Here is a 16,420-nt window from a genome sequence, read left to right as displayed (position 1 = left end):
TCTAAGAACTCTACACTTTGCTATAGAGATATTTGTTTATCCATGTTTATTGCTCTATTCACAATAGCTGGGAAATGAAATCAGCCTAGACACCCATTGACCAATGAATGAATAATATAGATTTACACAATAGAGTTTTATTCAGCTATGAGGAAAAAAAATTATGAAATTCACTCATTGATTTTTGACTATGAAACACTGAGTCAATTCTCTCTGGGACAATACTCTAAGAAGTAAGACATGGGGATGTGAATGCCCCAGAAACCACATACAGAAAGACTATGCCAATAGATTCCTAAACCTATGTTTGATTCAGGGTTTAAAATACCTGTTCATTTGATGGCTGAGTATCATCCTGACCAACTCACATGAAAATTTGTTTCGACATCTTCACTGAAACGGCCTCATCTCCCACTCTGGTTTCAGTACTGTGTAAGCAAAGAGCTACTTAGACAAGAATGATCTTAGAATTGGTTTCTGGCTCAGACATAATTACTCCCAAGAGACACCTGTTAGCAAAATTGGGCTTGATTTCCTTAGTCACCTCTCATTATGATTATAAATTAATCATTTTCCTGGCAGGGGGGCTGAATCCGGCCTAAGTTTCCTCTGGCTCTAATATGTAATGACTTGCTTCTCTGCCATTCTAGGCAAATCAGCTGATTAAAATGAAAATTAAAACATAAATAGGTTTCAAATGGCCACAGGTAACAAAAGATAATTTAGATTTTATGAGAGAGGCACGATTATTTTGAAGGTCCTTGTCACACTAAGAGTTCATATACGTATGTGTATGCATGCACAGACATATGTTACATATATATACATTTTCTTGTGCATACACAACATATAATCTTAAAATCATGTATTAACACTCATAAAGATCTCTGTTAAAGCATCAGGTTATTATTATTTAGTCAATTATTATTATTTAGTCACTGTTACCTAACCTTACTAAAGTAACATAACATCTCATAAAAACCTAGAAAGTGACTACTTCATTTTATCACTCAAGAAATGACCAGCTTTGTTGTTTTAAAGTTATTTCCTTTTAGTCTTTTCAAAAGGTTGAATGGAGAAATGTGTGTTCAATGGAATTTTTTTCTACAAATAATTTTTTTTTCCAGTTTCAATTTTGTAAAAATGGGAAGACGACCATGGGGTGGTTTGACTTAAAATATAGGTCATGGGACACTCAGAATTCACTGTTGGAGCCTGAGGGTGGAGCACGGCAGAGAGATTGACCTGAAAACTTTCTTCAGAACAATTGCTAGTCAGAACCAAGCAGGTAAAATGACGGGCAATCCACTGGCCAGCCTAGGGTGTTCTAAGACACCCCGAAAAGAACAGTGACAGTATTTTCAGACCATGCCCCAAATCAGTTGCGCACTGAGGTGACATGTCAACTTCCATGGCCTCTTGGCACACCTCAGCCCCCAGCTCAGTAGCTGCAGGGAAGTGCTTAGGTTCTTGAAGGGTTTGCACCTCTCCTGTGAGTCTCCAGGCAAGGGGAGCCGTGTGGTGGCAGAATTCTTTAAGAAATCACCAGCAGCTTATGCTTTAATTCTTGCTAGATCCTTCTTAAAACAGAATAGCCCTAATAGCATTTCAATGCCAATCATTAAGATATTTGGTGTTTGAGAATGCTCTTGGCATCAATGTCTGCATCTCCTGCTTCTAACCCTTTATTCTTGGTTCCAACATAGCCAACTTGAACTAAAGGGGTCGCTTGGGCCCTAGAACGGAAAATGGGATGTGCTTTACTTCCCCGGGATTATAGTGCAGGGCAACTTTGTCCATAATTGGACCTGGGGTTTTCTGGGGCCTCATTACCACCAGCTCAGGAAGTGCTGTGCATCAGTCCAGTTACCTGTGGTCCACGGAGACATTTAATCTGAACAAACCTGTCATTTTTGTATGGATGAGGAGACATGGCTCCTCCCACAGTTCCTCTTGTCCCACTTGGCAGCCTCACTTCTTGTGCTCCTGAAGAAGTCACACGGGGAGGAGCCACACCTGTTACCTGTACAGCTAGCAAGTAGTCAAGGTGGATTCTTAGCACATGAGAAGGTGAATGTGAGAGGTAAGAACCCCTTCCAGAGTGGGGCGTGGAGGCAGCAGACAGGCAACTGAAAACAGCTGCCTCTTGTATCTGGACTTAGAAAGCTTGGTCTACCTTCCACCACCACCACCCACCAGGGCAGTCTGGGGTCATCTCTTTCCTGAAATAGGCAGAAGCTCTCTTAGAAGATGTACTTGGGCACTAGTTCCTTGTAGTCCAATTAGATGCGTTAGATGCAGGGATATGTATAAAGGTGAAGGACATGTAAGGTTGTGACCTTTATCAGAGGGAAAGACAATGCCTTCTGAGCTTCTCCTCAGAGAGGGGCTTTCTGGGAGCCATCCAGAGGCTGCATAGACTGGCTTTCCCCCCTAGAGCCATGTCATTCCTTCTATAGAGTTAGTTTGATGGTCTCATACACAGTTGCAAGCCCTTTTATTGCTCTCCTCAGTGTTCAGACTTCATCATTTTACCCTAACATTTGTTTTATTTCATCTTTTATTTGTTATGATTTATTATTTATTTACAAACATAAAAAAGAGAGAATGGGCATGCTACAGTCCCTTGCCACTGCAATCGAATTCCAGATGCATATGCCACTTCGTACCTCTGGCTTTATATGGTGTACTGTGGAATCGAGTTCATGCCGTCAGGCTTTGCGAGCAAGTGCCTTTAACTGCTTAACCATATCCCTCAGCCCCTGTGACACTTATTTTAATGGAAACAATTTGAGCTCTAAGTAGTTAATATGACTATTTCTTTCATTTGGTTAAAAAATCCTAAACTACCATCACTCATATATTATTTTTTTTAAAGGTTTTTCGAGGTAGGGTTTCACTTTAGTTCAGACTGACCTGGAATTCACTATGTAGTCTCAGGGTGGCCTCGAACTCACAGCAATCCTCCTACCTCTGCCCCCCAAGTTCTGGGGTTAAAGGCATGCACCACCACGCCTGGTCTAAAAAAAAAAAAAAAAAAGTGATATTTTAAATCCACAAACCACAAATTGAGATGAATCAAATGGAGTTTTAAAAACAGTTACAGTTTGGAGATGGAGAGATGACTCAGCACTTAAGGCTCTTCCCTTACCTACAGAGCCTCAGGATCCAGGTTTGATTCCCCAGTTCCCACATACAGCCAAATTTATAAGGTGGCACATGCGTCTGGAATTTGTTTACAGTGGCTGGAGGCCCTGGCATGTCCATATATTCTCTCTCTCTTTCTCTCTCTCTCTCTCTCTCACTTTCTCTCTCTCCCTCTCTCTCTCTCTCTCTTTCTCATAAGTAAATACAATATTTTTAAACAAACTGTTAACACTTTGCATATAAGGTATGCCCCAAGAAATTCACAGGCTCAAGGCGTGGTTGGCAGCTGATGGATGGGCTTTGGGGAAGTCATTGAATCATGAGGGATCTGCCCTAATCACTGGATTCACCTAATCTGTGATGAGGTCATAGTCCCACGGCCTTACTAGTGCAGAGGAAGCTGACCCTGGCTGGTAACTTCTGAAACCATGAGCCAAAATAAATCATTCTCTTTTATACTGTTTTTCTTAGGTATTTTATTCCAGAGATACAAACCTAAGTAGGGGCTGGAGAGATGGCTTAGCAGTTAAGGTGCTTGCCTGTGAAGCCTAAGAACTCATGTTTGAATCTCCAGGTCCCACGTAAGCCAGACGCACAGTGATGCAAGCATGCAATGTTGTACATGTGCACAAGGGGGCGCACATGTCTGGAGTTCATTTGCAGCAGCTTAAGGCCCTGGAGCATTCATTCTCTCTGTCTTTCTCTCTCTCTCTCTGTCTCTCTCTTTCTCAAAAGAAAAAAAAATAAAAAAGCTAACTAGTACCAAAACCTACACAATAACAAAGCAAAGAAAAATGAAACCATACATGAAATTCCATACTCAAAGATAATCATTCCGCCTTTAAAATTTTCACTTGCAGTCCAGTCTTCTTTTAAAATTATCAGTCACCACGACAGTTTGCTAACAGAAAAAAACAGGCTGAAATCTCACAGGCTTGGAATGGTAATAGTTCAGGTCTCCGCTTCCCAAAAGCAGCTGTGTGGCTCAGACAATCTTTTGTCATCTCGTGCTGGCTTCGGGAATGTGAGGTCTCCATTACACAACTTCAGAACAAGAGCAGAGTGGAGGGAGGATCACCTGAGGATGCATTTGGAGCTGGCATGCAGGGAGCTCATCACTTACAACCTGCACCGCTCCTAAGAGGTGAACTTCTTCCTGGTTTAATCTCTTCCTTGATTACAGAGTGGTTCATGTTTCCTATTTCTTTTTGAGTCCATATTTTCCATTTCAAATGTTTCTAAGAATTTTTCTGCTTCACCTAAACTCATATTTTTGGCCAGAAACATGACAAGAGTTAGTTGTACTTTCCCTGCTTTTTTTCTCTTTCATTTAAGCTCCATATTGAATTCTACATTATTCATTCCTGTTACATACTTTTCTTTTTATTAATTTCTGCCCCTTACTTCATCATTCACTTCCCTCTACTTCGTAGGTTTACTTTTCTATCATTTTGCAACTTTTGCATTGACTATTCAACCTATAAACTTACAGTTTTTCTTCATTCTTATTTATTTTTATGGTATCTCCCTTTTAGCCCAGGATAGCCTCAAATGTACAATCCTCCTGCCTCAGCCTCCCGAATCCTGAGGTTAAAGATTACAGGTATGCACAACCATTCCTGGCTTCTAACCCATTTATTTCAGGAATGTGAACTTCTCTGAGATGTTTTCACACAACCCTTTGTAATCTTTGGTATTCTGTGTGGATTTTCAGGCATGTGTCTTATAAGAACAAACAAACATTTGGATTTGTTTTACCCCAATCCTAATTGATAATGGTCAAATATCCATTCAATAGTCAGTCAAGTAACCCAGCATTTCTAGAACTGTACAGCTATGAATGTATTGGGGTAAAAACTCCACCATCTTATTTCATGTTTTCCATTGGTCTTGGCCTCCTCTGCACACTTTCTTCTCCTTTCTTGACTCCTTTTAGATGGAACATGCTTGGCATTTCATATTTTTCTTCCGCATATTTGGAAATTATATATCCTATTTTTATTCTTTAAGTTTCACTTTGCAAATTGAAATGTAAATTAATTCATCCAAAGTCTAATCTTAATTGACACACTTATTCTCATCTTAATACAAAGATCCCTCTAAGACTTTATTTATCCTTCTGTCCTTTTGCTATTTTTGTCAAAATTTTAATTTATACAATTCTTAAATACCAAAAAGCACTGCTTTTTCTTTTTCATTTTGACAGTCAAATTCACTTACTGTTACCCACATATTTCCCACTTCCTCTGCTTTGTATCTCTTCTCGCAATTCAGATCTTCCATCTGGAATCATCTTCTGCATGTAGCACATGTTCTAGAATTTTCTTTAGTGCAGTGCTGGTGCTGGGCTCAATTTTGATTTAGCTTAACATATATCTCACACGAGATAATTTCAGTGGGTCTAGGATTCGAACTTGCAAGCTGCTTTCTTTATGTGCATTGAAGATAACATCCCTTAAAACTCTCCCTCTCTTTCCCTTTAACTGCTAGATAATAGAGCTTGGAGCCTTACTTATGGTATCCATGTGTTCCCACCACTGAGCTACACCCCCAACCCTAGGAGTCTATGATTTATGTTGAGAACTCAACTCTCAGAGTAACTATTGCTTTGGGTGGGGGGGGGTTGACGATCTATCTTTTTTCTCTGTCTTCTTTTAAGGTCTTCTCTGTAATTTGTCTCATTATATGTTTCTCTTCATATATTCTCTTTGGGACACGTCGGGCTTTTGTGGGTCTGTGCACCAGTGCCTTTCAACATCTCTGGGAAACTGTCAGCTGCCACCTTTGACCCTGGATTTGTCTCCTTCCTTTGGTCCTCTACTCCTGGGTCTATGGTTGCATATGCATCACATATTAATGTTCTGCCCTACGTCACTGATGCTCTTTTATATAATGTCAATTCTTCCATCACTGTGTGGATTGGGCTTGTTGTTTTTTTTAAATTCATCAATTCTGTTTTTATCACTTCTAACCTGCTATTGAACGGCTTGTCACATATGTCTTGCCTCTGTCATTCAGTTTTGTTTTTTCCCCTTCTTGAATTGTGGATCTTTTGATAGTAAAGTTTCTCACTCTGTCTTCTATGACTCTTGCTTCTGTGGCATCATATTCAACTTTATCTTCCAGTTCAGGACTTCATTTTTATCACGCATCCAACTAGCCATTAAGGTCATATATTTTTAATGACAGATTAATTTAGTTTCAATTTTTGAGACTTTTATCTGCTTATTTCCAGTGGTACAATATTGATTTTTTTTTCTTTTTAAATGCTATTCATTTATTTATTTATTTACTTGTTTACTTATACATTCATTTGAGAGAGAGAAGGAGAGAGAGAGACAGAGAGAGAGAGAGAGAGAGAAAGAGAGAGAGAGAGAGAGAGAATGGGTGTGCCAGGGCCTCTAGCCAGTATAAAAGAACTCCAGATTCATGTGCCACCTTGTATATCTGGTTTGCATGGGTACTGGAAAATTGAACCTGGGTCCTTAGGCTTCACAGGCAAGCACCATAGCCACTAAGCCATCTCTCCAGCCCTGATTTTCTTTTTTTCACTGACAACTTCCACACAGAGACAACATGCCATGATCCTAATCCCCTTCCACCACCCTCCCTTTTCCCTTTCTCTCATACCTCCTCCCCTGAAACCTCTGTTCTTTACAACTAGTCTCTCTTCTATTTTGATGTCATCAGTTTCCCCTTCCTATTACGCAACTTTTTTGTAGGTGGCATCAGTTCCTGTGAGGTCATGACTGACGTGGTCACTTTGTGTCTGAAAGACAGCACTGCAAAGCGCTCCTTCCCTTCCTTTGGCTCTTACATTCTTTCCACCACCTCTTCCACAATGGTCCCTGAGCCTTGGAGGATGTGATAGAGTCGTGTCACTTAGTACTGAACATACCACTGCCATTTCTTCTCAGCATTTTAATGAATGTCAAGTCTCCTCTGTGGTGACTACCATCTGAAAAGAGAAGCTTCTCTAAGCAAAAGGGAGAGCAGCATTACTATATGAACATAAACATAAATATTAAGAGGGCAGTTTGTTGGGCATATTATATCAAGTTAGTAAGAAAACAGTGACAGTTTCCCTCCTAGGTCTTATGACCTCCCTAAGAACATTTCCTGCTAGTAACATTAGCTGTTGAAAAGAACTAAAAAAATGGGATGGACTTTGAGAATATATTATTAAATGTGTTAAGTAAACAGGGTATAACTGAATATCCACAAATTAAAGAAGCCTGGACTGTTTGGCATTTTGAATCTATTATTAGTTCAACAACTAATGTAACTAGGAACAATGTTCCTCCATGATGTTAAATAAACAAACAGACATATTGGAGGATAAAGTGTAAATGCATGCTAATTCTGAAGATAAAAATATGCTTCCTACTTGTTCCAGGTCACTTGATATTCTTGGTCTAGACAGCCTCTCCTTAATTTCCCTTCACCCACCTCACCCTGTAGAGACGCATAGATACGATTTTTATTTTCTCTTACTGTTGATCTGTGAGAAATTGTATGAAAAGAGCTGCCTTGTTTGACTTACCTAATATCTCTCGGATGGGTTCTGTTGTCTTTCATATTGTTCTTCAGTCATTACTTGTGGTTTATGTTTTTCTCTATCCTCAAAGCAGATGTCTCAAGCTGTATATCTAATTTCTTGATTTACTACCATTCTGTTCTTTAGGGCCTCTGCTCTATTTGTCATTTTTAGTATCATGTTTTGTTTTCTCCCTGAAAGTCATCTTCCCTGTGCTCAAATTGTTTTGTTTTTTTTTTTTTCATTTATATAATGTCTTGTGGAATCCACCGAGACTACAGATTAGATTTTGAAAACAGTTGTCTCTTGGAATCCTGTTTTGTACATGATGTGTTTCATGACAGGATGCTTCCTCTGATAACTCAGCTGCTCATCCTTGTGTTTTTTGTTGTTGTTATTGTTGTTGTTGTTGTTTATCTTATTTATTTATTTGGGGAGCTACAGGCAGAGAGAGAGAGGGGGATACAGAGAGAGGGAGACAGAAGGAGAGAATGGGCATGCCAGGGCTTTCAGCCACTGCAACCAAACTCCAGACATTTGCGCCCCCTTGTGCATCTGGGTAACGTGGGTCCTCGGGAATCGAGCCTTGAACAGGGGTTCTTCGGCTTCACAGGCAAGAGTTTAACCGCTAAGCCATCTCTCCAGACCCTTGTTTTTTTTTTTTAATACAAGATTTTTTCTTCCATAATATTTTCTCTAATTTTTGTATCCTTTGAGATGCTTGCATGCTTGTAATATGTGGAGCTTAGATAAATTGTCCTGCACAAATACATAGATGATGGTGATAGATAGATAGATGGATAGATAGATAGATAGATAGATAGATAGATAGATAGATAGATAGATGATAAATGATAGATTGCTAGACCTTTTTATCCTTATAGAGTATGTTCATATGTTCAAATATTTTATCCTTGCAGAACGAAATATCTATTTTCCAACCTACTTATCTACACCAATCTATTTTGTTTTACCCAAGTAGGATTTTATCTACCTATGAAAACAGAAAAAGAGTGTCCCGGCTCATGAGGACGCTCCTTCATCCTTGTCTCTGCACTACCCTGTTCAGTAATATTTGTTCTGTTTCCATGACCTCTGGCATCATAGAACCCCTGTTTACTCTCAAAGTCCTTGAACCGTGTTTGTCACATACTGTACACTCTTTCCAATGCCCCTGCCTAAGAAGATCGTATCCTATCTGCCTCATTCATTCTCCCCAAGGATTGCCCACTCTTCCATTCCTTTCCGGGAAGCCCATCCGAATCTCCTTCCTGTATTTAGCTTTACAAAAGGCAGGAATAACATGAGATTTTATTTTAAGCTCTACAAAAAGTCTCTAAGAAAATATTAAAGGTCTTGATATGGGGTTGGAGTGATGGCTTAGCGGTTAAGCGCTTGCCTGGGAAGCCTAAGGACCCGGGTTCGAGGCTCAATTTTCCAGGACCCATGTTAGCCAGATGCTTCTGGAGTTCGTTTGCAGTGGTTGGAGGCCCTGGCATGCCCATTCTCTCTCCTCTCTCTTTCTCTCTCTCTTTCTCTCTCTCTCTTTCTCTCTCTCTCTCCCTCTTTCTCTGTCTGTCACTTTCAAATAAATAAACATAAAACAAAGGTCTTGATATGTACTGAATAGAAGAGTTAAGGGGCTGGAGAGATGGCTTAGCAGTTAAAGCATTGGCGTTTGCCTGCAAAGCCAAGGCACCTCAGTTCAATTCCCCAGAACCCATGTAAGCCAGATGCACAAGGTGGCACATGCATCTGGAGTTCATTTGCAGCGGCTGAAGGCCCTGGCATGCCTATTCTCTCTCTCTCTCTCTCTCTCTCTCTCCTGTCTGCCTCTTTCCCTCTCTTTCTCTCTTAAATAATAAATAAATTTTAAAAAATAGAAAAATTAAAATACAAGCAGAGTATCATACAACTTAATCGCTCAAGAAAGGCACCACGCTATAAACTGTCAAAATATAGAGGTCACATTTAACAAAGTCACTGACTTCATTCTTTGAGGAATTTTTTTCATCAATAGTCATCTTGGTGACTATTATATCTTAAGCTAAATAATAAATCAAAGCAATGAGTATGTAGTTAGTATGAACTGAGTATAGCAATTATGATAAAGTTGCTGTGATCAAACGTATCAAGTACACTTATCACCAGTTGTGACAAAGCCTTGATGTCATCAGCAACTCTTAGGTGGACAAAAATAAGTTTCAGTTATTGCCATGTATGTATGCCTTCATTATGACAAAACGTTAGTAAAATCTACGTCCTGATCATTGCAGTGAGAATTGAGGGAGATCTGAAGTTCAATACTGAGCCAACTTTTTCATATGGCTGTATAATCACTATCGAAAGCTTTGGGAGGGCTGGGGAAATGACTTGGTAGTTAAGGTGTTTGCCTGCAAAGCCTAAGGACCCATGCTGGCTTCTGCAGGTTCCACGTAAGCCAGAGCACAGAAGGTGATGCAAAAACTCAAAGTTACACTTACATACAAGCTGGCACACACATCTGGAGTTTGACTACAGTGGCTGAGGCCCTGGAGCACCAATTCTATCTCTCCCTCCCTCTCTCTTTACATCTCTCTTGCTCTTGCTCTCTTGCATTAAAAAAAAAAAATCTGTGGGAGATAAAGATATCATTGGGAAAATAAAATATATTACAATGCCAACATATGCTTACATGTTCTGTAAGCGCTAAGTTAGAACACTCCAAACGATCAGATAGCACTGTCTTTTACTTTATATTGTGGTTGATTAGAGATCTAACCCTAAGGAACTATCTTCCCGCCGCAGATCAAGGGGTAACAGGTATCATAAGTTTAATGCCGTGGCCAGTTGTAGTGCTTCTCATTTGGGGTACAGAGCAGGCAAAGGGGAAGCTAACTGGAAACTGAGTGCTGGTCAACTCTGACAAGTCTTCTCAGTCTTACCAAGTCAGGTGCATAAGGGATTGAGGTAGTAAGTCACTAAATTATCTTCAAGTGATAATATGTCAAAATTCCCTTCTTGTATCTATTTAAAATGTAGGTAATGGGGCTGGAGAGATGGCGTATCGGTTAAGCGCTTGCCTGTGAAGCCTAAGGACCCCAGTTCGAGGCTTGCTTCCCTAGGACCCACGTAAACTAGATGCACAAGGGGGGTGCATGCATCTGGAGTTTGTTTGCAGTGTCTGGAGGCCCTGGTGTGCCCATTCTCTCTCTCTCTTTCTCTCTCTTTCTGCCTCTTTCTCTGTCTGTCATTCTCAAATAAATAAAATAAAAAACAAAAAAAAATGTAGGTAAAATCTTAATTCACTCATGATATTTTGTAACTACCAATTCCCTTTACAGATCTCAAATTGTTTTATTTATTCACTACAACTTTTTAGTACCTAGAATGACAAAGAAGATGTATATGCCATAACATGGGGCTCCCAATTCAAATGTAAAACTATTACGTATATGAATTATTAAAAGCATTGAAGGCATTATTGTAGTCATCAGCATCATTAAAAATTTTAATATAGAAAATAATAATAGAATAAAATAAATTTAAAAGCAAATTGAATGCAGCAGCATACAAAGTTTGTTGTCCAACAGTTGCAGCTACTGCTTGCTGAAAACTTTGAATGAGGACAACACTGTGGTTTCCATGCACTTTTAAAATGTTTTTACTTATTAGACTAGAATAGTATAATAGAATAGAAGACAATAATAGAATAGTCAAGCCAGGGCCTCCAGTCACTGCAAACGAACTTCAGATGCATGCTCCACTTGGTGCACCTGGCTTTATGTGAGTCCTGGGAACTGAACCTGGGCCGGCAGACTTTGCAAGCAAGCATCTTTAACCACTGAGCAATCTCCCTGGCCCCAGGCACTATCTTCTCAGGCACTCTTCATAAAACCTCAGGCAGGACCCATTTTACAGCACAGGAAAGTGAAACGTAAAGAGGCTAGCTAAGTGAGCAGCTGTCAGAACAGGGATTTGAGCTCACTTTCTTCTGATTCACAAATTGACGTCATTTTCATTAACCAAAATTGCCTTACGTGTGGACATTCTTGGTGAGGATTTTACTACCGTGTATTCACACTCTCAACTTTAATCCTCTCAACTTGGGTGGATGTTCTAAACAGATAATAAAAAACAGTGCACGAGAAGATTTCATGTACTATTATAATTGATCACATTTACATTTAAATAAAGATGAGCTACATTCCCAATATGCTGAAAGGAAGTGTTGAGAAGTTCTACATTAAAGACAAATCTGCAATTACTGTGAAGATGTGCGTATGAACTGATGTACATTTCTTTTGAGCAAGATAATTGGTTCAACAGTATTTACTATCCAACAGCTCTAATTGCCTCAGGAGAAAATATATTAATGAGAAATCACCCCTTTTCTGATGCAGTATCTATGGAAAAGCGAGGTGGTATGAGAATAAAAGGTGTGCTGGATGAACTTAAACTGCATTGGGAGGTCCAGTTAATAAATTTTCAGGCAGTGTGTGCCCAAGTTTGTATAATGCAGCCATTATTATTATTATTTTATTTGAAAGCAACGGACAGAGAGAGACAGAGGGAGAGAGAGAGAATGGGCACACCAGGGCCTCCAGCCACTGCAAACGAACTCCAGACACGTGCACCCCCTTGTGCATCTGGCTAACGTGGGTCCTGGGGAATCAAGCCTCGAACCGGGGTCCTCAGGCTTCACAGGCAAGCGCTTAACCGTTAAACCATCTCTTCAGCCCCTAGTGCAGCCATTATTAATAACAAATTCTGTAGTTTGACCAATACATTAAAAGCAAAGTGTTAAATACTCAGTGCCACTCCCCAGTTGTTTATTAACAATTTAGTACTACATATGCTCTTGCAGTTATTTATGTCACATCTGTACAGTGACAGCCATATGCAATGTTGTGTCATCACGCCGCTCTTCCCAGCTCTGCATTAGATAGCATCACCTCAGTAGTCTGAAATTAGCCAGGGTGGGAATATTTATTCTACTAACCTAAAAAAAAAAAACAAAACCACCACACATTAGAAAGGAATTCAGAGTTCTATGGGTTATTCCAATAAAGGTTGGGAAAACTATAGGCAGTGGGTAGTTTTTCTAATATTTTATTTTTATTTATTTATTTGACAGAGAAAGAAGGAGAGAGAGAGAGAGAGAGAGAGAGAGAGAGAGAGAGAGAGAGAGAGAGAGAACGGGCATACCAGGGCCTCTAGCCACTACAAACAAACTCCAGACACATGCACCCCCTTCTGCATATGGTTAACATGGGTCCTGGGGAATCAAACCTGGGTACTTTGGCTCTTCAGGCAAGCACCTTAACCACTAAGCCATCCCTGCGGCCCAACAGTGGGTAGTTTTATCATGTAAAACAAAATATTTGTAACAGTGAGTCTTAATAAAGTTTTATTAGAAATAACCATACCTGGGCTAGAGGGATGCTTAGTGGTTAGGGCATTTTCCTGCAAAGCCAAAGGAGTCAGGTTTGATTCCTTAGGACCCAGGTTAGCCAGATGCACAAGGGGGTGCACATGTCTGGAGTTCATTTGCAGTGTCTGGAGGCCCTGATGCACCCCCCCCTCTCTCCCTCCCTCCCTCTTTCTCTGTTAAATAAAAATAGATAAGTAAATAATATTTTTTTTAAAAAAAGAAATAGACATATCCACTTTCTTATATGTTGTCTGTGGCTGCTTTTGCACTACAGTTTCAAAGTTCAGTAAAGCCAAAAAAAAAAAAAAAAGACCACACATCACAAATCCCAAGATATTTAATATTTAGCCAAGTACAGAGAACGTTTGCCAATCCCTAACCCCAGCTGAAAAAAAAAAAAAAACTGATGGACAAATTGTTGATTATACTGGTTAAATATAGAAAAGATATCATGTATATAGCTATCACATTGTGGCTAGCATAAGAAAGACTCAAGAAAATATTCTCCCAATATACAAAACAACTACCCAACTCAGCAAAAACTTCACCTGTGTAATTGACAAATGAGTGAAATGCCAATATAGACATGGCCAAAGAGGAAAGAAGTTTCAGTTTAATTAGTATAATTTGCTTGAGGATGAGAAATAGCTTTAACAGTAAGACCATACATCAGTTTCAATGACAGTAAATATATTAGAGAAAAAGAGATAGAGCAATTAGAATGCCACTCTGTTTGTCAAATCACGGTTGAGTTGCCGTAACAGGTTGGCTATCGATGTGGGAGTTTGGGAAAAAAAAAATCACTGAAGGTATTCTAAGGCTTAGTTTTCTGCATAAAACTTAAAATACTGCATAGTTTGTTATTATCTAAAAGTTATGAGCTATGCATTAGCATCAGTGAAAGCTGATAGTTAACTTACATACATATATTTACATACATGATTTTCCCCAGAGAACTAGACCTTAACACACTATTTGTGTGTCCCAATCAGGACCCAACAAGTGGGTAACTTGTCCTTGTGATGATAGGAAACCCAAATTTTTGGACCTGATAATTTTCTTTGTAGAGCAAATTAAGAAAATTAAGGTAAACCAACATGATGGTTAATACTATCAAGTTGATAGGATAACCTGGATTATCCTAGATTCTCAACCTTACAGGACCTAGAATCATGTAAGAAATAAACCCTGGGGCTTGGGGCCCTGGACGATATAAAAAAGAGTCAGTGAGCTGAGCAGGAGCCTTTATCAACCACTGCTTCAATGACAATGAACACCAGAGCTGCCTCTCCCTCCTGCCAAACACCGTCTGTGCAATAACGGATATGTTCCCTGAAACTGGAAGCTGATGAACAGCCTTTCCAACTGTCAATCGATTCTTGTCAGGCATTTGGTCACAGCCATAAGACACACTAATACAGAATAATCCACTGGACACTAGTACTAACACAGGAGAATTCAGTAGAGAAATGCTAACCCCCAACAAAAGTCATGACATCGTATTCTTACCAGCTGGCCCAGCCCGAAAGAACACACCAGGTACCAGTAACTTACCTTGAGGTGAGATATAAGCAAACTCAAGAACAAGTTGGTTGGCACCCATATTTATAACGGAATGAGAGCAAAACGCTGTTTTCATCAACTCTAGAAGTTCAGTGTCAAAGAAATTTGATTTTGTGCTCATGTCACTGCCTAATGAGGTGCAAGCCTCCACTGCTACTCCCTTTTTTACTTAGAAAATTCTAATAAACAGGATATTTCCCTCCTTAAAATTCATTACAATGAGAATACTTGATTCAGTCAAATGGCATGGTAAATTTGAAATGATTTAGTCAAACTAATCAGTAGGTGGCCTTGGTAGAGGTGCGCATGTACAGGTGGTCCCCAGATTCTTTCAAAATAGAGATGTTAGGAGATTGTGAGAGAGATGAAGTTATAAGAACCATGTTTCTCTGACATAACTACTTTTCTACTTTAATTTTACAAAATAGTTACACAAATACCTGGTTAAATAATGTCCATATTTTCAGATCAGTGGCTGCCTTCATGTTACTGATTTTTCCCCCAAAACATTATGCTTATGTAAGACAAGGAAAGGAATAAGAGCATGTTCTAGGAAAAGTACATAGAACATAAAGAGGAAAGCCTGAGACTAAACATCCCAAAGAACATAGTCGCATTGATTCAATTGCAAATTCCAACGAGAAATATTCAACAATGTGAATGTGAGAAAGGTATTTGCAAGTGGTCCTTGCCTTTCTCCCTCTCTCTCTATCTCTCTCTCTCTCTCTCTCTCTCTCTCTCTCTCTCTCTGTGTGTGTGTGTGTGTGTGTGTGTGTGTGTGTGTGTGTGTGTGTGTGTTCCTAGGTGCCTGAGAAACATGCCAAACTCTATTTCCAGAACATGATTCTAAGGGCAGCAGGGGAGGAATGTGTTCCTGGCCTGACATCAAACACACAGACCACCTTCTTCTTTCAACCTTGGTGCCAGTGGCAACATGCACGTGAGGGAGATGCTTCCACATGCTCCTTTCCATCTGCTTCCTGGACTCTTCGAACAGAATGGAGATGCTGAGAGTCAAAGTCAAGCCAGAGCCACTGCTGTCACTTGGCCCCAAGACACTTGTTCGCATGGCGTTTGGCACAGCCCCTGGTAGGTGCACTTTGATGACAGCAACAGTCCAGGCTCATCCATGATAAGTGTTGAGTCTATTGGTCATACCTGCTTCCCTCCTTAATTAATCAAAGAGACTAGGTGAAGAGACAGAAATGTCCAGAAACTGAGATGTAGGTAGCATCTAGCATCCTACGTGTGTGTGTGTGTGTGTGTGTGTGTGTGTGTGTGTGTGTGTGTACACGCGTGCATGCAGCAGAGCTCCACCTGTACTGTCCTTGCTTGCGTTCCTCTTCTGGGTGTCTCCTGGTGTAATTCTACCATCTGTCGGGGGAGTATTCTGGGAGAGGCCTTCCTATTCTTGCAACCTGCAGAGGAATGACAGATGAATGTGGGGGAGGGGAAGAGCACATGCCCTCCCTCTCTGAGTGGGTTTGTGTGAGTTCAAGTCAAACACAGCTATCTTTGCAAATGAGCTTCTGAAAAAGAAAACATTCCCAAATGTCAAGAGTTGCATCTTCCTTAACTGTCATTCCATTTCCCATCTATCTTTTTTTTTTTTTTTTTTTTTTTTGCATTAAACTGATTCTTGATAAGGTGGAAATTCTACCCTTTTTAAAAAAATCGAACTGGTTATGGGAGAGAAACATATCACAGATGAATTTGGGGGATGAGAATTTTCTGCATCCTGACTGTGGCAGCCATGTGCT

The sequence above is a fragment of the Jaculus jaculus genome, chromosome 3 (assembly GCF_020740685.1).
Source record: "Jaculus jaculus isolate mJacJac1 chromosome 3, mJacJac1.mat.Y.cur, whole genome shotgun sequence".
In the NCBI taxonomy this organism is placed as follows: domain Eukaryota; kingdom Metazoa; phylum Chordata; class Mammalia; order Rodentia; family Dipodidae; genus Jaculus; species Jaculus jaculus.
The sequence above is the reverse complement of the archived record's forward strand: the minus strand, read 5'-3'. Positions refer to the sequence as shown.